The sequence below is a fragment of the Amblyomma mixtum genome, chromosome 6, assembly GCF_055824585.1.
Source record: "Amblyomma mixtum isolate Tamu chromosome 6, ASM5582458v1, whole genome shotgun sequence".
NCBI classification, from domain to species: Eukaryota; Metazoa; Arthropoda; class Arachnida; order Ixodida; family Ixodidae; genus Amblyomma; species Amblyomma mixtum.
Genome location: NC_143017.1, coordinates 97,922,175 through 97,944,167, shown reverse-complemented (window position 1 = coordinate 97,944,167; position 21,993 = coordinate 97,922,175). Strand labels below are relative to the sequence as shown.

Below are 21,993 nucleotides of genomic sequence, written 5' to 3'. Positions count from 1 at the left end.
CCTCATCACTGACCACACCCAACCCACGCGAGTGGGGAACAGCATCAACCGAGATTCGTGTCCAGACTTATCATTTGTCAGAGGGATAAGGCACGCAAGATGGGAAAACGACGGCGAAACTCTAGGCAGTGACCACTGCATCTTGCGCATCCATATAGAAACCCTCCCGATCAGGAGACAACATGGCCAGGCTAGACTGACAAACTGGGAAGCCTATAGGAAATCCAGGGCACAGTCTGAAGACGCTGAGAACACCGACATAAAAGGCTGGGTCGCAAGAATCAAGGCAGACTGGCAAAAACTAACCCGAAAGGTCGCCCTCACTACCAACACACCCGAGGTGGACAAACACCTCTTACACCTGTAGGACGCCAGACGGAACCTACTAAAACGGTGGAAAAGGCAAAAGCATAATAGGCGGCTCAAGCGTAAGATCGCTGAGGTCACCAGACAAGCCGAAGAATATGCGACGGAGCTCTCGAGGCGCGACTGGAACCAAAAATGCAACGAACTGCAGGGGACTCTAGGTTGGGCCAAGACATAGGCCTTGCTAAGGGCTCTCATAGACTCAACAACGACAAAATCCGAAACTCGTAAGACGACCCAAAGGATCGCGCACCAGTTCCAAGGCACTGACGAGGAAATGCTACAGGACATCAAGCAGCGTTATATCGGCAATGCAGCACACGCCGACAGCAGCTTGGCGTATACACGGGCGAAGCGAATCCCGCTCTGGACGAACCCCTTACCATAGAAGAAGTCAGACACGCTGTGATGTCCGCCACAAAGAACACAACACCAGGGAAGGATGGCATCACCAATGCTATGATAAGGAATCTGGATGACAATTAAATCAAAAGATTCACGGAATTCGTCAATAAGCACTGGGAACAGGGGACCTTCCCGGACGACTGGCGACATGCGGAAATAGTAATGATTCCTAAGTCCGGAAAGACTCCAAACCTGGAAAATCTTAGACCCATTTCGTTAACATCATGCTTGGGAAAAGTGTACGAGAGAGCTGTGCATCACAGGTTGCAGACCCACCTTGAGGACAACGAACTCATGCCGCACACAATGTTTGGATTTCGAAAATACCTATCAACACAAGACGTTCTCCTGCAGATCAAGGAGGAGGTGCTTACTACCGTCCCAAAATATGGAGAAAACATCTTGCTCGCTCTCGATCTTAAAGCAGCCTTCGACAACGTCAGTCACAGGGCTGTGCTGGAGGGGCTCAGCAAACTGGGTTGCGGGCAGAGAATATTCAACTATGTGGAAGCGTTTCTGACTAACAGAACCGCTACCATTGGAATAGGAGGCATCAGGACTGACACCTTCAACACCCCCGAAAAAGGACCACCGCAAGGCTCTGTGCTATCACCTATGCTTTTTAACATTGCAATGATTGGTTTAGCAAGGGCGCTCGAAGAAACTGAAGGAATCAGGCATGCCATCTACGCAGATGATATCACAATCTGGGTGACAAGGGGATCCTTAGGAGAAAAACAAGGGCTTCTTCAGCGAGCAGCAGACACGGTCAACGCATACGCCCGACACTGTGGACTTGCATGCTCCCCTGAAAAGTCCGAGGTGCTCAGAGTCTACAGAAAAGGGCATGATCTGCAAAACTCCATAGATATCAACATAGGGGAAACAAAGGTTCCGGAAGTATCGAAAGTTAGGATCCTCGGCATGTGGATCCAAAGCAACCGTCGTATTGATCACACGATCAGACAGCTGGCAAATACCACAGCACAGATCACCAGGATGATTGCAAGAATTTACAACAGAAGAAGAGGTATGAAGAAGGAAGACACATGTAGGCTAGTACAGGCCCTCGTAGTCAGTAGGATCTTATACGGCGTCCCCTACCAAACTCCGCTCGAGCAAGAAAAGGAGCAGTTAGAGGCAATTCTTAGAAAAGCATACAAATGCGCTCTCGGACTGCCGGTCAACGCTCCGACGGAGAAATTCCTTAAACTTGGCATAAACAACACAGTACAAGAACATATCGAGGCCCACCTTCTCGCGCAGAAAACAAGACTGATGCTCTCCGCAACAGACAGAAACACGCTACGGTTGCTGGACATGAGTATAGTGAACTAGAATAGATTATAGCATGAGGGACGCTTTGAAAGAAATCAATAGCACAGCGAGCGTTCCAAATGAAATCAGGAGGATCATTGAGATCAGTCCGATTCCAAAAAACATGCATCCAGATATACATAAGGCGAGAAGAAAGGCAAGATCCGAATTCCACGAAAGAAGCTTCGCAGGGGCAAAACACGTATTATACGTTGACGCAACAACATACAGACACCGACACGGCTCGGTAGCCAGCGTGGTGGATCACCAGCTCAGGGAAATAAACTGCATGTGCTTCGATAAAAACCAACAACATCCTCGAAGCTGAGGAAGCAGCAATTGCACTCGCCATCACCCAGCAGAGTGACGAGCCCCATGCACACATCATTACAGACTCTAAAGAGGCGTGCAGAAGGTACAGCAGTGGACGCATATCCACTGCAGCCATTCACATACTCAAGGCGAGGAAAATCACCTTTACGAGATGCTTCATCACGTGGACACCAGGCCATGAGGCTGTCAAAAGGAACCAATGTGCGGACGCCAACGCCCGAGCATACGCCAAGCGGGAGGAGCGCACAGAAGGGGAACTGGATGGAGCCATCTTAGAGCACCAACGAGCCCTCCGGAGGACCTACCCTCCTCCCCACAAAGACCTTACTAGAGAGCAGTCGGTTGCCTGGAGAAAACTGCAGACTAATACATACCCCAATCTCAGTTTACTCAGCAAAATCTATCCTTCCACATATGACAACAAATGCCCGCTATGCGGTGAACACCCAACGCTTTACCAGGTTACATGGGCCTGTCAGAAAATGCAGGCAGCGCCGATAAACAACACACCAACAGTAGAGCAGTGGGAGGCTGCGCTGTCCAGCTCGAAGCCTGAAGAGCAGCTCAAGCTGATCGACAGGGCTCGCAAGATTGCAAAGGCCGCTGGGGCCCTGGACTGAGGGCTCCACCTACGCTGCGAGAAAGAACCCTTGTAGTAGAATAAAGTTTTTCATTCATGCATTCGGGAAGCTACTTTGAAACCATTTGTTTACCGGTTTTGCAGTGGGCTGTACCTCCAACTGTTATCCTCATGTGGCGACAGCAGTGCCAGTGCGTCTTGCTGACGTCTAGTTCAGTCAAGGACTAGTTCCGTCAAGGACCGCCAGCCAGCCTCTAACCGCGACGCGCAACTCCTCGTCCCCCAGGTATGCGTGCCAGGGGGCGGGGATAAACGTGTTTTATGCTGGTAATAAAAGCTGTTCAATCAATCAATCAATCAATCAATCAATCAATCAATCAATCAATCAATCAATCTGTTGGACATTTCTTGATGAAACCATATTATGTGGATTTATAAATTGAACCAGGCTACCTTGATACATAATCTACTGCACGGGGAAGTATGCTGCACGCGACGCGCTTCAAATGTCTTGGCCAATGTTGTAAGGGCCTGCGCTGTGCACTCTGGGACATTTCATTCTCGAACGCCTAATGGTGAGTAAGGCAAAGCACGAAAGACGTTTGCAAATTGTAGCCACTTTTTTATTATTTACAGGTATAAAAATCAAATATTTTCAAATCATTTCCTACTTTCCCGGCATCATGCTCAGTCAATATGAGAAGGCTACCAGAAGGGAACACGTTAAAACATATTTGTGTTTGAAACTTCATAATGTATTTTTCCCTCGCTGCAGGGCAAGACCTCCTTCCAAAATCAAGACATTGTTCATACGCTGCAATGAATGCCCACGAATTCGCCCCAGTGGATATCAAGGCAGTCTTTACGACAGAGAATTTGCCAAGACAAAGCCCGGCACAGCTTTGACCCCTACAGTCTAAACAGTTTTACAGTCGGGCCCTGCGTGTGACCTGGATAAACGATACTTTAGAATTTCCTGCCTTGGTAGGAATTTTTTTTCTGTTTTAGTGTCAGAGCTCTTGCTCTTTCGCTCCGCCGTGTTGAATGGAAATGCAACTTGCTTCGATTCGCAGCGAGTCAGAACGAGCTTTGAATGTGGTTGTAGGTCAGACCGAATCGAACTTGTTCCATTGTCAGAATGAGTTGTACGAGTAGCGGTTCCTCCCCCTGTGACAAATAGCGCCGCTCAGGTTCGGGAGACATTTTATGCAGTTCCTGCCTTTCGTATTCTCTCATTTTCTTTATTGTTGTGCAGTGGACGCCTTCGGGGACACCAAAACACTTAATGGCTGCAAGTTTCTCTGTGGAGCTCTCTCCTCGGATTTCGCGCGCTAGTCGGCATTCAACGGTTAATTTAGTACATTCAGATTATCCTAGACAGCGGCTAAACAGGGGTAAAGGGAACGCCAGCTGTTTGCCCTACGTGTGGCTTACTGGTAAAAAATTTCTCTTCAAGTGCTTGCGTTAATCCAGGAAAGCAGGTCAGATGAACTGATGATTACGAAAATACGTTGCCTGGAGAAATTCAAATCTTTATGACCGCTTTTTCGCTCGTCAAGCCGCAGTAGCAATTCGCGGTTTGTTTCTCTACTTGGGAAACGACAACCTCGTCAGCCTTTAGAAAAGTTGAAGTGTACGCTTGGCGTGTCACGCCCGATAAAAGCCCCATTAATTTGATTTCATGTTTAAACCAGAGATGGCACTAAGTACCAAAGCGTTTAATTTTGCCCTGTATCAGCTACTCTCCACTCCCGCCTATACACTGCTTCTCTGAAAAAATTTCCGTTTGACTTGCGCGACGTTTCCTTGTCGTAAAAGACTTCCTCCTGTGTAAGTCGTAATAAGAACCCTGTAGGTATTACTGGAAAAAATTACTACTTCGGAAAGTGGCAACGAATACCGAATGAATCGCCCATACTGAAACCGTACGGAGTGGCTGCTCTCCGTTGAAAAAAATCACTTCAAGGCGCAAGGGACATGTATTCCTTGTGTTCAGAAAAAAAAAACAACATATTTGTAAGCTTCATTCAAATAGATTAGTCACTTGACTACATCTTATAGAGCATCATCGTCAAGACCAAAAAAATACTACTGTGAACTGCGCTTCACGAAGGCCTTCTATATAGCTATGCTTCGCGAAGCTTCATTCTTTCAAAAAGCATTGACAGGAAAAAAAAAAGATGATCACATAAAAGGCGCAGTATACGCAGTTCCCAGGGGATTGATTTTCGCTCTACATATCACGAAATGCAGCAAACTTCCTTAAACGTCCTCATGTTTTCACCCTGGAGGAGCAGTGGAGCAGGGGAGGAGATGAGCACAAGTAGGTAATTGATTAATTACACCGATTTTACGAGCGGTGCGTTACACCACCGGCGCCGCGTTGCACCCTGGGAGTTGTGGCAGTCCGTACGGCGGCCGCGTAGTGTACACGCATGAAGCAGCCCCGTCTGCGTTGCCACAGAGTGTTTCGATGCGCATACGCCGCATTTACGAGACAGGTGCCTTCACCAGATCAGCGTGATATACTGCACCAGCTGCACCAGACTACCCCAGATTTCCGTATTTGCTCAAAAAAAAAAAGTCCCCACAAGAGCATTTTGAAGCTGGTCAGAGAGGGCACTGAGATGTTTTATTCAGCTCATTTAGCCGTTTCCTGCGTGTCGGTCAGTGTATACGTTAGAGAATCGTGAATAAATAAATCGTAAGAACTCCACGCGCCTTTCACGCGCCGTTAATATCTGAGGAAGGAAGGAAGGAAAAACTTTATTTTACTCTAGTCCTTTTTCCTGCGGGTTGGGAGCATCTTCAGAGACGTTTTCTCCTTGATTTTACCCCCAGGAGTCTTCTCTGTCGAAGTCGTCCGCCTCTAATCAGTGGTCGGTTGCCCTCAGTCCAGGGCTCCGCTGGCCACTGCCGCCCGTTGAGCTCGCTGTACCAGACCTTCTTGGTCTTCACAGCGGTCGCTGGACAGCAGAGTCTCCCACTGCTCCGCACTCGGGTTTTGTATTTTGGGGACCACGTCTATCTTTTGGCAGGCCCATGTGATGTGATAGAGAGTAGGTTTTCCGTCGCACCAGGGACATTTGTCCGCGTATATGGTAGGGTGCATTTTGTTTAGTATATGTAGGTTTGGGAAAGAGCCTGTTTGGAAGCGCTTAATTTTTAGCCACGGTGCGGTCAGTTTCACCTCAACGCTCCTTCGACAAGCTGTTTTTGCAAAGAATGCTCCCCGATGTAAGATTGTTGGCCCAGAACTGAGCGAAGTTTAAGGGTTATATTCATGATTCCACAATGCGTGTGTGTTCAGTGCGCGTATTGGTTCCTCATAAGTAATTTTGTCACAGTAGTAAAATGCTTTTACTATTTTATGGAATGACAAAGCGCGCAGTTACAAAGGCATGGAAATGTGCAAATTGTTCCTGATAGCGTGTCGCAAATCGATCTTTGACCATTTGTGATATTCGCCTTTTAGCAATGTGCTACTTACGTCAGAATATCATTTTGTCTCACTCAGTATTATGCAACTTAAAAAAAAGAAACAAGACAAACAGATTAGCTTGTAATTGCATAGATGTTAAGCCATCGGTAAAAACATTCAGGCTGGTACTGATGAGAAACTGAGTCGCCCGACAAGTGCCCTAACGGCTAAAATTATCGTATCCTGAAATTTGGAAAGAAAGTATGCGCTGCAACAGTCCGCTAAATATTAATCTTGAAAGTCGCAATAATATATTAGGCATTTAATACAAGCGTTGCGCACTCAAAATCTTCTAGATTCGCTTCACCTTTCACATTTTACACATCACACACGTTTGCCACAGAGGAAATGTCATAGCTAGATCCTACTGCTCAGCTTTTTTTCTTGCAAAGCACCGAAAGATTACTGAATATATTTAAATCGTCATTTGCCAACTAGCGTAAAGTGACCAACGCGAACGCTAGCTCAACAAAAGCTTTGCGTCGGCGTTCGTGTTGTTGCTTTTTTCCTCAAGGCGTGGATAAGGTGTCGTTCATTAAAAATAAAGTTTTAATTAAAGGCGTCTTTCCTATCTTAAATTAGTCGTTTTGGGGACGCAAGTGGCGCAGTAACTGTTTCACTTCTCGGCCTTCCCCTCAACCGCGCCGTGAGGGAAGGGAAGAAGGTGGGAGTAAAAGAAGACAGGTACCGTAGTGGAAGATTTTGGAATAATTTAGGTCACCCGGTGATGTTTAACGTGCAACCCAACACAACAAAAACAATACTTAACGTGTGCTGGTATCGCTTCTTCACATCCAGGAATCCAGCGCAGCGTCTAGACGGCAAATAAATCTAGACTGTAAATTAGGGTCTCTTATTCCTTTGAAGCCGGTGGGCCTTGTCTCCAGATTATAGTTTAACGTGATAAATTGACGTGCCAGAAGCGATATCAACCACTCCATTGATAAAACTTCTTAGTGACTCTGCTGCGGATGCCACGGGAAACCGGACGTTGTAGACGCACAAGCTTTGCGAAGGACACGAGACCGTGAACGGAAGTGCCCAGACCGCGAAGGTCTAGCAGTGCTTACCCTAGAAACCAAGGCGGAATGACCAAGAAGCGAAAACACTACTTACTGTACACACCGCGGCAAACGAGGCGGGACGTCGTAAACGCCAACTACACTCGGTGTTTGTTTCGTCCTTTTGGACTAATAGTTGATGCTCTGCGCGACGAGCTGCGTTGCCACAACCATTAGTCCCGACTGATTGTAGAGAGGTCAACCTTTAGTCTGCTCTGAATCATCTCTGGGGGCGCAACTGTTCGCCCAAAACGAGCAACGTAGTCGATAGGCCTGTGCGCTTTCCTCTTCATTCTTTCTTCAGTCTCAGCAACAATGCAAGTTGTTGTCCAGTGTCTAGTCCCGTCCAGTGTCTAGTAGCCGAGGCTGTCAACTTCAAGAGTTGTGGTTGGTTTTTGAGAAAAGGAAGAGCACAATAATGTCTTACATCTCGGTGGCACTTCAAGCACACCGTGAGAATGAAGGTGAGCCGAATAACCCCGAGCTCGAACCGGGAGTGCAGCGGCCGCGCGTTTCGATGGAGGCGAAACGCAAAAGGCTTCCCTGTGCTGTGCGATGTCACTGCACGTTAAATATTCCCAGGTGGTCAAAATTATTCCGGAGCCCTCCACTATGGCACCTCTCTGATAAAACGGCGTCGCTCTGATTTTGGTCCAGGAAACAGTTATGTAGTTGACGTGTTTGGTGGGTAGAAGATGCTGACGTCTTTCGTAAAGGTAAGAACAACGACGCCATCTACTGAATCTTCTCCGTGGGAAGCCAACTGAACCCGCTTTTAAAAGCTTGTTTTTCATGTTCGATATCTCGAATAACACTGGATGCTCATCCCGAAAATCAAAACAAAAAACTGGCACGCAGGAAATAACAGACAAGAGGACATATTTCTCCGCTCACTAAATGCGGTAGTAGTAGATCACGTTCTGTGACCGGCTGATTTAACACAATCACTTCGTTCACCGATAACAAACCTCTCGCCCTTGACCTCTAATGCTTGATATCTCGCACAGCTGTTTCGACACCGAAAGATAATCTTCCACAACGAGAAGAAAAAAAAAGCAGTGATAATGGCTGCATCTACCGCAACCAATGTCGAGCTGTTGATTAATATTCATGAAGATGTACAAACAAATGGCGAAACAAATGCTTCAAGGTCGACTTCAAGGAACCGCACCTGGTACGCTCCGACCAAGAGGTCGTTTTTCGAGAACCTCCGCCTTGCTTTCCGCACGTGCTCAGCGTTCGTAAGCCCTCCACTTGCAAGCGCACATTATTTATGAATCCGACATAGTAAAACTTTGAATCCGCAATTACACGAGCGCAATACGTCTCCTGCGCACCATGAAGTTTTAAAGAGTCCCTATGGAAGCCAGCACGCTTTTTTTGCGGTCCCTTCGCCTAAATATTTCCCTTTGGCCTCTTAACACCGCAAGTTTCTTTGAAAGTACGATGAAAGTTTAATGCATCCTCGTGTCTTTACTTACGAAAACAGAAAGCGAATAAGCTTAACAGCACTGCATAGAGCTCAACGTTGTAGAGGTATCCTTTGGTTGATCTGACTGTTGTCACGACGTTGTTGAAGTCTTGGATCTCTTTTGGTTTGTGTTTTATCACATGGGAAAGAGAACTGCTAGGGCTTGGGGCTACCGAATGCTGTGGACCGGCACTGAGACCGGAATTGAGACTACGGGCGTGATGGGCCTGTATCGGGCTGTTGATTCCTTTTTGTCGGATGATGTACAGTTCGGGCCTTAATGACAAACAGGCCGCACGATGCGGCCGGAATAAACGTATTCGACATTTATTTTTTTTTGTTATTTTGGGCGGGATGGAGGGCGTTGGTGTCCGCATTAGTTTTGTGTTCTTACGTCAGGAAAATTACTTAGACTGCCTGTAGTGTTTTATTCTTATTTTGCGCGCTATTAACAACATTTGAGGCACTGGAACAATGCTGGCACTGAAATCTCAAGAGCTCTTCCTTGAAGTAGAATGAGAGAAGAGTTAACTTTAGACTGAGTTTATGCAGCGTCATTCCGATTGCACTGTCAAAGCAACTCTTGATACACACGCTTGTCCACGGCGACATATAAAAAAGAAGAGGTTAAATGACACTCTTCAGTGGTTGAAGAGGAGGAGCGAAAAACCCCGCTCGCCCGTTCTAAAGCGAGGAAATTTAGTTCATTTTGATTTTTTGTCGGGCAGGTTAGGATTCTGCTATCTAATCATTGTGTTTCTTTGTAACTGATAATGTATCCACTAAGGCCAGCTAAGCCAGCAAGCGCTATGCACTTCAGCTGGCCAGCAGAGTAATATGTATGACAAACTGGCAAATAAACTGTATCGCATTTTATTGCATTGTATTGCGCTGTGTTGTGTTATATTGTATTGCATTGTATTGTATTGTATTGTATTGTATTGTATTGTATTGTATTGTATTGTATTGTATTGTATTGTATTGTATTGTATTGTATTGTATTGTATTGTATTGTATTGTATTGTATTGTATTGTATTGTATTGTATTGTATTGTATTGTATTGTATTGTATTGTGCTGTATTGTATTGGACTTTACTTGATTGTAGTGTCAGCCATGGGAATCAGATTCCATAACTGGAGTTCTGATAGCAGCTTCTGGCATTTATTTATTTATTTATTTGGAGATACTGTCAATCCTTTTAGGGATTATGGACATGGATTATGGAAAACCATTGGTTATGATGCCTTGGAAACTTTGGGGTCGTTTTTTCCTACTTCGAAAGGCGCCATTTCTTCCCGGGCCATTTCTTCCTGCAACATTTTTTCAGGGGACATTTTTTGCGGAACCCGTTTAAACCGGATTGCACGTGTGGAACTTCCATATGCAGGGCTTATAACCAGCTAAAAAACTTTCAAAAACGTTTTCTACAAAGTAACATTCGGCGAAATCGTTTTGGTGGGGCAGCCTTCGGTTCGTTTTAAACCTCCTCAACTCGCGACGGTTTACGAGTGTCATACGGCGCGCCAGCGCTTCCAGCCGAGTGCAGCCCAGTGGCCGAGCAATGTTTTTATCTGTATTTGGTGCAGATAGCCTTACCCACTTTCGAATCATAAATCCCAACCCAATAGCGATATCTTATGGAGAGAAAGAAGCCGATTCAGGAATGTCAGACACCGGTCGAATACCGGCCACCAACTTCAGAAAATTTAAGAGTTGTCCCCATACGGTCGTGGGCTACCAATTTTTCTGCAGTGGACCTAGGGACACACCAGAGACGTTCAACAAAACGAACTTGTCGAAGCCACCTCATCTTTTATCGTTTTTCTCTTTACAAAACCATTTACCAAACCTTTCCCGGCCTCTTTTTACTTGCGTGGTATGAGAACACCTGCATACATTGAGCAGTTTATCTTGCGCTGCTTCCAGGAACTGGCCCGGCCCGGGCCTCCCGCCGAGTTTGGTGGACCGACCCTAGGCTCAGTAATGCAATAATTCAGCGGGCCGGACCGAGTTCTGAAGGCATGTTCACGGGCCGGGCTCGAGCTTTGTGCCTGGGACCCACGCAGGGCATGGACCTCAAAATGAGGCCCGTTCGGGGCTCTATTTTGGGCTTCCATTTGAGCCGAGACCATTGAAGAAAGCAAATAAAAACTGACAATTGGCACATCGCGGTAGTGTAGTGAATTCTTTCGTGCACAGCATTCCATGCTGTTTTACGAAGGCCTCGGGAAAGCGAACTAACTTCTGAACATGTAAATAACTTCGTGGTGTATTTGTTGCGAGGAAAATATTGCACGGGTGAAGAGAAGTTGTGGGTGGAAAGCGCATTAAGCCTGAACTGCACCAAGGTTCCATAGCAGCAGTATTAGGCGTTCCAAATACCGCTAATCTCGATGCGCAAGGCTAAAAAGTGTATATTACTGAACGATGGCTTGCAATTTTCAACTTAATGAGGCTTCGGTTGAACCACTCGGGTGCTATAAGTATGTTTTCCTTATTGACGCTGCCATCCTTTCCATCTGATCCACATTTTCAAGCATTTCTCCTGGAAACGAATTGACAAAAAAGGGCTTGTATTCATGACCTTGACAATTAAGCACACCGTCCTTATAACACGTGTCTTTCCGCTGCCGTGACTGTCATGTCCGGCTTTGCTAAAGCGTGCTGAACAACATGTATCCACTTCAGTTTTCATTCACCAAACGATGCCACTGAAATCACCAGTCAGGTGTTGGGACTGTTCCCAAGAAGAATCATGACCAAGATGGTGGCCCTCATGGAGCGTAGGAAGTACTGCACATATCTTCCCCGCCCCTCCCTTCTGCACAAAAAAAGATCAGGATGAAATCTGAGTTGACGAAGGTCACGCAAAAAGTTTAACTAATCTAGACTCACGCATGAACCTAATCTTGACACCAAGCGAGCAGCACGTCGCATGTAATCAACCCCCGAGCCGCGCGTCGTCCTAACAAAATTGGTCTGTATTTTGACTGAATATCTCTACGCCATAGGCATGCGAAAGCCACAAAGAAAACGCACCACGCTAACTCCAATGCAGGAAGACTACCTAAAGCGAGAAATCTCGGGCAGAAATGTTCCTAATAAACAAAGAAGACGCCGGATATTGAAATTACTGAGCCGAAATACGGTTCCGCCCAAGACATGTCTGAAATAATTGGCCCTTAAACCAGTTCCGTCTTATATATATGTATTTCGTTTGTGTGCTTCGTACGAGGGGAAAGAGAAAGTTCACGCCTGACTCTGCTACCATTTTTGATCTCCCTTTATCTCTTTCGATTGCACACCCTTGCTTCGTTTCTTCGCGACAACAGATCGATAAAGAATTCTCATCAGGCCCTGGCTTAAAATGCCTATTTTCTTCAAACTTCCTTTCAGTGACTGCTTTTGCAGCAGCGCTACGCGCGTATCATATTTGACAATGAAGTGCGCTATTACTTCCACCAAATTCCTGAATGCCTTTTTGCGTACCAGAGTCACGCTGCGGGCAGCGAAGAACGTCCTAATGGACAATTCCAGAATAGTTTCAGCCATCTCATTTACTTTGTATTGCAACCAAATCGCTGCAACTGTGTGGCAGTTTTGCCATTCGCCTCTACTGATACATGACCACTGCGCTCGGATATCAAATCGATGATTTCGTGCTAGGAAGTGGACCGTATAGCCCCGAAGCCACCGCAGCGTGCAAGCTTATAAATATACTAGCTAGCGCTTTAAACAAGCAAAGTAGTTAAGAATAACGGTCGAAAATAAAAGTGAACTTGACACGAAGGAAAGACTGCACTAAAGAGGTACGTGGAAGCGACAAACTTAACAAATCCGAGGAGTAAAAACTGGAAATAAAAATTTGGAGTGTGTGCACTCAAAATGACACGTGTTTCAGCGTCAGTTGTCAAGGGCGTCATGTTGTGTAACGGGGTAATATTCACGTTTAAGTTCATGTGACTTGTTAAATGGGTCACAAGACCCTTTGATCAGTGTGCGACAGGACTCCAATAGGTGATGCGAGCCCAGGACTTGACCAGACTTGTTTGAAAAATTTCACTTTGAAACCCGGCTTTTCCTGGTGACTACTTTTAGTAGGTTAGCAGACAGAGGCGCCAACTGCGGTGGCAAATAAAAGGCGTCGTCGTCCGTATGCATTAACTTTAGAAGCGCTGAAACGTATTGCTTGTTTTAGCTTTTAATTTGCCTCTTATATCATTGTGTCCGTGCATTTCTATTACTGCATCCCTGATTCCTTGATTTTGTTGCCAAACATTGGCGCTATTATCAACTATCAAGGAACTTACAATTTGTACGCAGTTAACTTCACTGTCAGGATACATCAACGACAGTCACCTAACCATCCATTTATGGCCCATTCAGAGCGCTACATTTCAATTCACGGTCCTTCTGGTACTAGCTTCCATGGTGCCGTCGTGCTGGCTTTCTGCTGGTACGTTCACCTGTCTGGATCCCTGTCCGTCCTGCAGACTGCTCTGCCCGGGCTCAACTGCTTAGACGCCAGAAGGGCCATTTGTTGCACGGACTGGACCCCACCGACCGAAATTGGTGCTCAGTAGCACCTTCGCCGGAAAACCACTGTTTTTATGTACGTCAACAATCACATGGCCATATCGAGCAGTATTTAACCTGCATAACAGTATCACGCATCGGGGCATCACACCGATTCCGGCTCGATGTTTTCCCCAGTATTGGCTTTCCATTACCAATACCGTACTTAGTCGGCTCTAATAAGCAATCGTCTATTCGCAGTGTCGTGCCCTTGTTACCTGAAATGCTGCGGTGCATTCCTTGAGTTACGTGAAGCACTACCCTTTGATAATACTATTGCCCTTGGAAGGTGCTCAGCTTAAACCCTATCCAGAATAAACCAAACTCTCTTCTATTCTAGACGCTCTCGAGCAGTTATTAAAAAAAAAGCGTATGTTAGACCCATGTTTAAAGCGGACGACCAGGCAAGCCCTACTGACTATCGTCTCATTTCTCTCTCTAGTATAGCGACTAAATTATCTAAGCGTAACATTTTTTGCGGTCTAAGGACTCACCTAGAATATATTACTTTCCTCTACCTAAATCAAAACGGCTTTCGGAAGCCGATACCATGTCAGAAACAGCTCGCTGATTTCGCTCACTACATTTCACAGTAATTGGATGACCCTGCGCAGATAGTCGCCATCATTCTTCACTTTCCAAAAGCATTCGACCGTATTTTCCATAATCTTCTGAACTCCAATCTCTAGGAATTCTTTCCTCTTGATCGCCGTGCTACGACGCCGCCTAGAAAATTTGCTCTCCTGGCTGGAACACTTCCTGAAAGGTCGCTAGAAGGTTACCTATGTCAATAACTGCCACTCTCCTCCTACCAACGTAACATCTGATGTTCCGCAAGGCGGATGCTTACATCCCTGCTATTTATCATCTACATATATAACGTAGCTGCTGACATCAAAATCTACGATACGATTATTTGCAGATGAGTGCATCATTTACAGCCCTATCCTGAGCTCCTCTGACTTCTCTACCCTCCAAGTGGACATAACCTATGTCGTATCGTGGTGAGCTAAATGGCACATGCCTATTAACCTGAACAAATGCAAACTCATTTCACTTTCTCGCAAACGCACAGTAATCGACAGCGCTTACCACATTACGTCAGTTGCCATTAAGTCAGTTGCCATGATATGCCTAAGATATGTACGAGTGCGAATTACGTCACCGTTATCATCGACTGCGCACATCCAAACCATCTGCTCCAAGGCATCACGCCCACTTGGTGACCTCCGGTGCGGTCTGAAATCTGCGTCACCTGAGGTAAAAAAGTTTGCACGTCCGTCCAAAACTGAAACATACGCGCCATCTTTCGGGTATCCTTCACAAGTATATCTCACCTTAGACCCTAGAGAGAGAGAATAAACATGTGTTCGTAAAAAGGAGACCTAGAAGCAGTTCGAAATTGAGGCGCCCGATTTGTGACATCGCAATACCCAAAGTATACTAGCACAACGATACTAAAACGGTCCCTCAACTTTGTACCACTACCAACCCGGCGCGTAATTTTACGCCCATATCTTTCTCGCTTTCATTCATCGCTCACCAAGAAGCTCATTGCTTAAACTACTCCGAAGAACGTAATCCCGCGTAAGCCAGTCCGACCATCACGCTCATTAATGCCCGCACCTCCACAATGAGAAGCTCTTTTTTTTCCCCGACGTCATAACAACTTGGAATAGCCTGCCCGATTGCGTAAAAACATGTTCGGACCGTCAAATGTTCCTCTCATCAGACTGGCTAATCGCTTTTTATAACCACAGAGACCTGTTCTTCGGCGCTGAGCTTCACTTGATGCCTGTGAAAACCGTCTATGACGTTGAAGGGTTAGTAGTGACTTGTTTTGGATTTTGAATGCCTGCTTTTGCATTGTTTTTACCATTTCTTTTAGGGTACGTGTTAATGTGTTGCATTTCTTCTCTATCTCTCTTCTTTTTGCTTTGCCACCACGCCATTCTATACGCCCCCATTCATTTATGTAATGTCTCCGGACCTTGAAGGGTAAGTAAATGAAATGTAATGGTGACAGGATTGTGACGCAAATGCGGAAGCATGTGTTTTCAACAGTGTTGTGCGCTTCGTGAATACCGTTGCCTACCGGGCTATCGCTGTTGTAATGAATTACAATTCGCTTTTCACGCCATGTTGTTCATTTTTGGGGAAGCTGCTTTCGGCATTGGTGAGAGCGGGATGACGCTTCTAATGGCAGCGGCACTCTCCCTCACTCGCTGTCTCTCTGGACAGCGCTTCCTTCTCTCTTTAGAACATTTTTTTTTTTCAACTTGGTGATGGGGGTTTCTTGATGGTGTATTGTTTTGCTAATCGAAAAACTTTCCATATTAAATGTATCCAACAATTTTGAACACAAAGCTATAGGTCGCTGCTTGATTACAAAAAAGCGGATGTAACTACTACCTGTCTACCTTTAAAAGAGGCCGCGAGAGCTGAGAGTCGGTAGTTTAAAATACTATTAACATCAGGGTTATACCTATACACCCAGGATTTAGGAACAACATGGTGTACTTATTCAGACATGATGGAACTTCCATCCGTGAAAGTGTTGGCATGCAGTCACCTTTCATCGCCAACAGCTTCCTGACCTTTCTCGCGTATATATCCTGTGCTTACAGTGGGCAGAATATATGTAGACCAAAATCGGAAGGATATTCGCCAGCAAAGCCTGAATCTATGCTTCGTAACAAGCATTCGATGACACAACTACACAAATGTGCACCCATGTAACAATGCCAAGCAAGTTGGATAGGACGCAAATTTATTTTGTACTAGCTGTATCTAGCCACGTGGAGAGTACGGCAGAACTTGTACAGCTTGTCTTGTCTTTTTTTTTAGCCGTCAGTGCTAGGCTGTAGAACAATATAAGCCCACAACGGACTTCATTATACGCTGTATATGCTGTGTGTACTGCATGTGTTTTTATGACACGCTTGCGATCGACCACTACGACCTTGTTGATGAAATTTCCACCTGTTTGCATAGTGATAAATTAAATGGGAAGCATATCTTTTAAAATCTCCCCAGTTTATAATATCGTGATGCTAATGATTTGGTTTCACAGAAACTGCCGCGAGAACCGGGGCATTTTACAGGATGCCGGCGCCGCTGACAAACACAAGAGTGTTTAAGAAGTGCGGAATGCTCTTTTTTGTAATATCAGTGAGAAACAAACCATTACTATTATCATTATTATTACTACTATTTCGCTCCCTGTTTATCGGAACAACAACTTCGCTCTTGAGTATCAAACTATACAAAACCGATAGGTTATTCCTTTGGAGCACTGCCGACATTTATTCTGCGTGGAAAGGTGGCTGCGTAGCGGAGAAAATTCCAAATTCAAGTCCCGAAAGCCTTCCAGATCCAAGCCACTTGTGAAAAATGAGAGCAGTTACCTCATTTCTACGACACATTTTCAATGAAGCTCTTCGACCAATCAGAGGCACCACTTTCAAAGACCGGAAATGCGGTCTGAAACCTGAGGAGTGCAGGCTACCCGAGACCCTGCATTATCGCTCAACCAATAATAGCTTCTTTTAGAAATAAATAATACGCTACGAAAGTGTGAATATGGTGTTGATTGGCTTGTTACACGAAGGTGAGTCACTCAACATGGTCAAGGATCACTTGCTAATGTTTAACGTATGTGTGTACCAAGAATTTTATGCGTGCGCCAGGGAAGCAGAAAAACAAAGCAGTAGTTGTTAAAGAAACACCGATTTCTTCTTTCTGACCTTGACAAGAAAGGCGAGGACAAGCATCAGCTCATACTTGCCTAGTTGTCACTATATACGATTGTGTTCCATGCGGGCTTCACAAGTCGAGAGGTACAGTGACGCCAACAAGAACTTGTTTTGTGCAGGCGCTGCGTTACATGATCCTGGTTGGTTTCTGCCTTCTGTGGTTTAACGTCCCAAAGTGACTCAGGCTATGAGGGACGCCGTAGTGAAGGGCTCCGCAAATTTCCACTAGCCGGAGTTCTTTAACGTGTGTTGACATCGCACAGTATACAGGCCTCTGGAATTATGCCTCCATAGAAATGCGACCGCCGTGGCCGGGCTAGAACCCATCTCTCTCGGGTCAGCAGAAGAGCGCACCACAGCAGCCTTACATGATGCCTTACATGATCACGGTATTTTCTTTGTCACAGTTCACGTTAAACTTGCTCGGTATTCAAGACGACTTGTTTCGAAGATTCGGAGTTCGCGCAACCTGGCTGCCAAATGGTTGCGCAAGTATTTCCTGACTGTAGGACCCGGATGATCAGAGGTTCACGAAAGTGTAGCGCAAACAACGGAGCAATACTTAATCAGTGGTTGCTGCAGATAATGCAAGGCGTTACAGCATACTAATACAATCCACTTAAAATCAACTCAGTCCTAAAAAGTGCTATTCTCACAGACAGTTTTAAGCGCCGCCGAGCGCGCTTTTTTATTTGTTCAGTACAGAAACACTTCCACAAGTGGCCGCGCGGTATCCGAGGCACACGTTTTGGCTTTAGTGTGGTATGCTCTGAAAGAGAACTAGAATTGTACTCCAGTCAATATTGCGATGTATAGGACGGCAAAAAAAAAATTGATGGACGATTTAGCGTGGTTGGGCCAAATGCGAATTAGGTGAGTTCACACTTCGGTTTTCGCTTGGGTTTCGGTTCGAGGCTCGGTTCACGAGGGTAATGCGATAGCGGTGCATCCTGGACCCAATGCGCACGGATTGAATTTGATGAAGACGGCGACATCCGAAGAGCGGTGCGAGACTTTTGGTCGGTGCCACTCCACCAGAGGCCAAAAACAACAACGACTGGCGGTCAAACACGCGAGATATTCGGCTGTGGCAGTGACGTAGTGGTCTAATGCAGTAGCCAGTGAGGCTGATCCGTTCACGCCACTGCGGGTTCGAAGCCCACTCGAGGAAGTAGTGTGTTTTGCATACTTCGCCATTTAGCCTGCTGTCCGGTTTCCCACAACCTGGTCGGAAAGTGGCATGTGGCATGGCATGCCTGCCAGAGTCTTCGGGCAAACAAATATCGGTGAAATCTGAGAGTGGTGGTTTTCGTAGTAGCGCACTAACATCTGCTGCAGTCGGTGACTATAAAAACTAGCCTTACGAGTGCTTCTTCATACGAGGCGTCAATTTTTGCCGCTATCACTGAGCAACGCAGGTTCGAAGGTTACATTGAATTATGAAGAATAAGCCAAGCTATGAGTAAAAATGACCGTATGCAAAACTTTTCAGGCATTCAGAATCAACAAAACTTCTGAGGCATTGGCGAATATGGCAAGAGATTAAAGTACTGGTGGGCTATAGCCGATATTTATTCTTTTGCATCATACGTGCAGTGTGCTAGCCTTTTCAAATCAAATCAAATCGTAAATAAATGTTTTCGCGCTATTCACAATATGCGGAGACGTTTTGCTCTTCATCATTCGCGCCAATGGTTTTCAACAAGTGAAGTTTTCGCCCATGTCTGCTGTAGATCAGGCCATCTCATCTACAAGCTCTAATGCATCAAGACTGCCAAAAGCAATAAATGTGTCATTGGCGCCGCCTGTTTTGATGTAAACCCGATCGCCGCATACTTCTCCACTGATAAAGACGCCTTGGCAAGCAAAGCCGCAAGAAAACGAAGGGGATGTCGACGGCAACGACCTCAGAGCCTCGTGAAATGGTCGGGAGGTGTTCAGGTCCGATAAGTGTTTTATGGCCGCAAAGCCTCCCTGGTCATTCGCTCGGATCCAGCCGTAGGCGGGCTGGCCTGAGCACCGCCATGCATTTGCGGAGAGGTCACAACTGCGCACAAATTCCTGCGAACAGAAGTGGCCTCGCGTTTCATGACAAGCCAACGGCAAGACCATGAAACTTAGCAAACATTTGCTTACTGACGGAGTAATCTTTTTTAAGGCAGAAGCATTACGTGGCTCATCGAGAACGAAACCCGGCAACGTTGTTGACCAGCTGCAGTGGTCCCAAAATTCTCAAACGACGTCACCGTAATACCAAATAAAAATAAAATTTCGTCCCAAGGTACGGGCGGGGTATCGAACTAGGGCTACCAGAATGCGAAGCAAACACGCAACCCAACGGTCCCAAAATCGTTTTTTTCGAACATGGTACTTATTATACGAGGTTATGCATGTACAGAAGGGGTTGTATACAGATTATTTACAAATAACTCAGCTAGTGACTGCACTGCACCAGCTTGAAAGAAGACAACACAACTAGCAGGGTGGGACTTCATAGCCTGCGGAAAACGCGTATGTTTTCTGCGACGCGGAGTTTGCGTGTGTCTGTGGCAAGTACACAGCAGCCTCCAAAATAGAAAGTCTGAGTGCCCATAAAGGTTGTACCACTGCGGATGTGGTACCAAATAATAACTATGTGTTCGCGTCTGCTTTAACATTCGGTAATTATCCGCCTGGAGGAGACCTGTCCGGTTATGCGCAAAACGACTTTCTGAAGCTGTAGTCTTGGGCCCATGTGTTCGCGCTTCATCAGTACCATAAATTAAACGGCAGCATTTCTGCGATATTCGGTGTCAACATACCTAAATAGCTGCTTTATACGCGCTTTGTACGCATCTTTCACACACTGGCATCTTCTTCCTTAAGATCTTTCTCCACGTGTCTCGAGTGTTGGCTAACCACCCTGCCTTTAGGTTCTTTTCTCTCCCAACCTCTCTTCCAGCCGACTTTCCAGGAACGAGCGTCGAGTGCACATCCGCACAATGACATCCCCCTTCAAGTAAACCATACTCAGAATTGCAATTCCGCCGGGTCGGCAGTCTACCGCGAGCGCACAAAGAACGCCAAGAAGAACCTGGGAAACGCCATACCTGCGGCGCACCGAAAACCCCGGGTTAAAAGCAAGCCACAGCGCCAGCTGGCACCCACGCTCGCGGCGAGGGGGGGCTCAGCAGAGAAGCGAATCGGCTTTTTCCGGGTGATTCGGCAGGACCGGCACGTCGTGTTTTCGTGCTGAGCACCGAGCGTACGCAAGCGATTCACGGTCGCTTCTCATCGATCACGCGCCGTTCTCGAGGGGCGTCGCGCTTTTCGAACGCCGCGGCTGCGTAGTGCGGCCAGTCACGTACGACACCGCGTTCAGGTTTCAATGTACCGTCGCGGCCGTCTCGATTTTCGTTCTCGACTGCCGCGCGCTTCCATTTTTCTGACCTTTATTGTGAGTGCCACCGGAATCGGAAGGCCCTACTGTTCTCTAAGAAAGTGTGAGTGCAGCCCAAGAGCTGACTGTTCGGAACGCGAGGCATTGCTTCTTGGATGCTTCACTTTTTCTCCCTTACGCCGAAGCATCTGCATTCCAATAAGTGCAGCGAGAAATATGATCCGCGGTTGTTTTGGCGGCATATCTCGCGCCGCATGAGTGTCACGGCTGCTGCTGCGTTGTTGCTCGCTTTTGAAGTTCGTCAGGCTGCCTTCACGCCACCAGTAATCGCATTTGAAAGTTTGCCTTTTGACACCTGTATATCCCTGAATTTCATTAGTGCAGCCATCATGAGACAACGAAGAATGTGGGATGCTGGCGCCAATATGCCAAGGAATGGTAAGAATTCACGGTCTTTTTGGCGCGTATTGACGAATGAGCGTTGTGGAAGGAAAAACAAAGAAAGTCGGGAGGTGGTGTCAATAGGGGTTCCGGATATATTTACGCGGCACTAACCACGTAGTTTTGAAGTAGAATTGTTATAGCGCAAACAAAGACACGGACAAGTGTTTCGTGTGTTTCGTCTCTCTTGTCCGTGTCTTTGTTTGCGCTATAAACCTTTCTACTTCAAGATGAACTACGAACTCGCCCAACAGAAAGTTTTAATAACCACGCAGTGAATGTTCTTTTTTGCTCGTACGCAAGATTTGCCCAGTTTCTGGACTGTAAAATTCCCATACATTCAGTCGACTTATGAACGGTCATCGTATTCAATAGGTTCATCGGTAGTAAAATTTTATTTCTTTAGTGCCTGATGTCCTCCGTTCTATTGGCAAAGTAATGGCGGACTGAAAGTGATGCGCCGGAAGAGCCTCTCTGCTTTCCCCTTTGCTATACATTTCTTCTTCCGAATCTTCCAATTCCGCCCACGTCTTCAGTGTCCGAATTGTTCAAAAGCTCTTCCCCGCCACGACAATTCATCATTGAGAGAGTTGTGTCGCGCAAAGGCACTCACCTATTGGAGCATGGAAAGCTGGGCGAGTTGGTTTTGAATTGCAATAATAAAAAACAGCGTCGTCTTTCGCGCTGTTTTTAAATATAGCATTCACCTACGATATACACTTGCGAACCGCAGCCGACTGTCAGCCGTCGTAAGCCTCTCGCTATAGTTCGATAGAGATGATAAACAAAGCGACAAATGCCCTTCAAAGGACGCCCTCCGGCCAATA

General features: G+C 46.2%; 1 protein-coding gene across 1 annotated transcript in view; it reads right to left on the bottom strand.

Annotated features, from left to right (window-relative positions):
- The window catches only part of LOC149339802 (chymotrypsin-like elastase family member 2A), a 34,104-nt gene that overhangs the window by 11,096 nt on the left and 1,015 nt on the right, over positions 1-21,993 (bottom strand). The window lies entirely within an intron of this gene.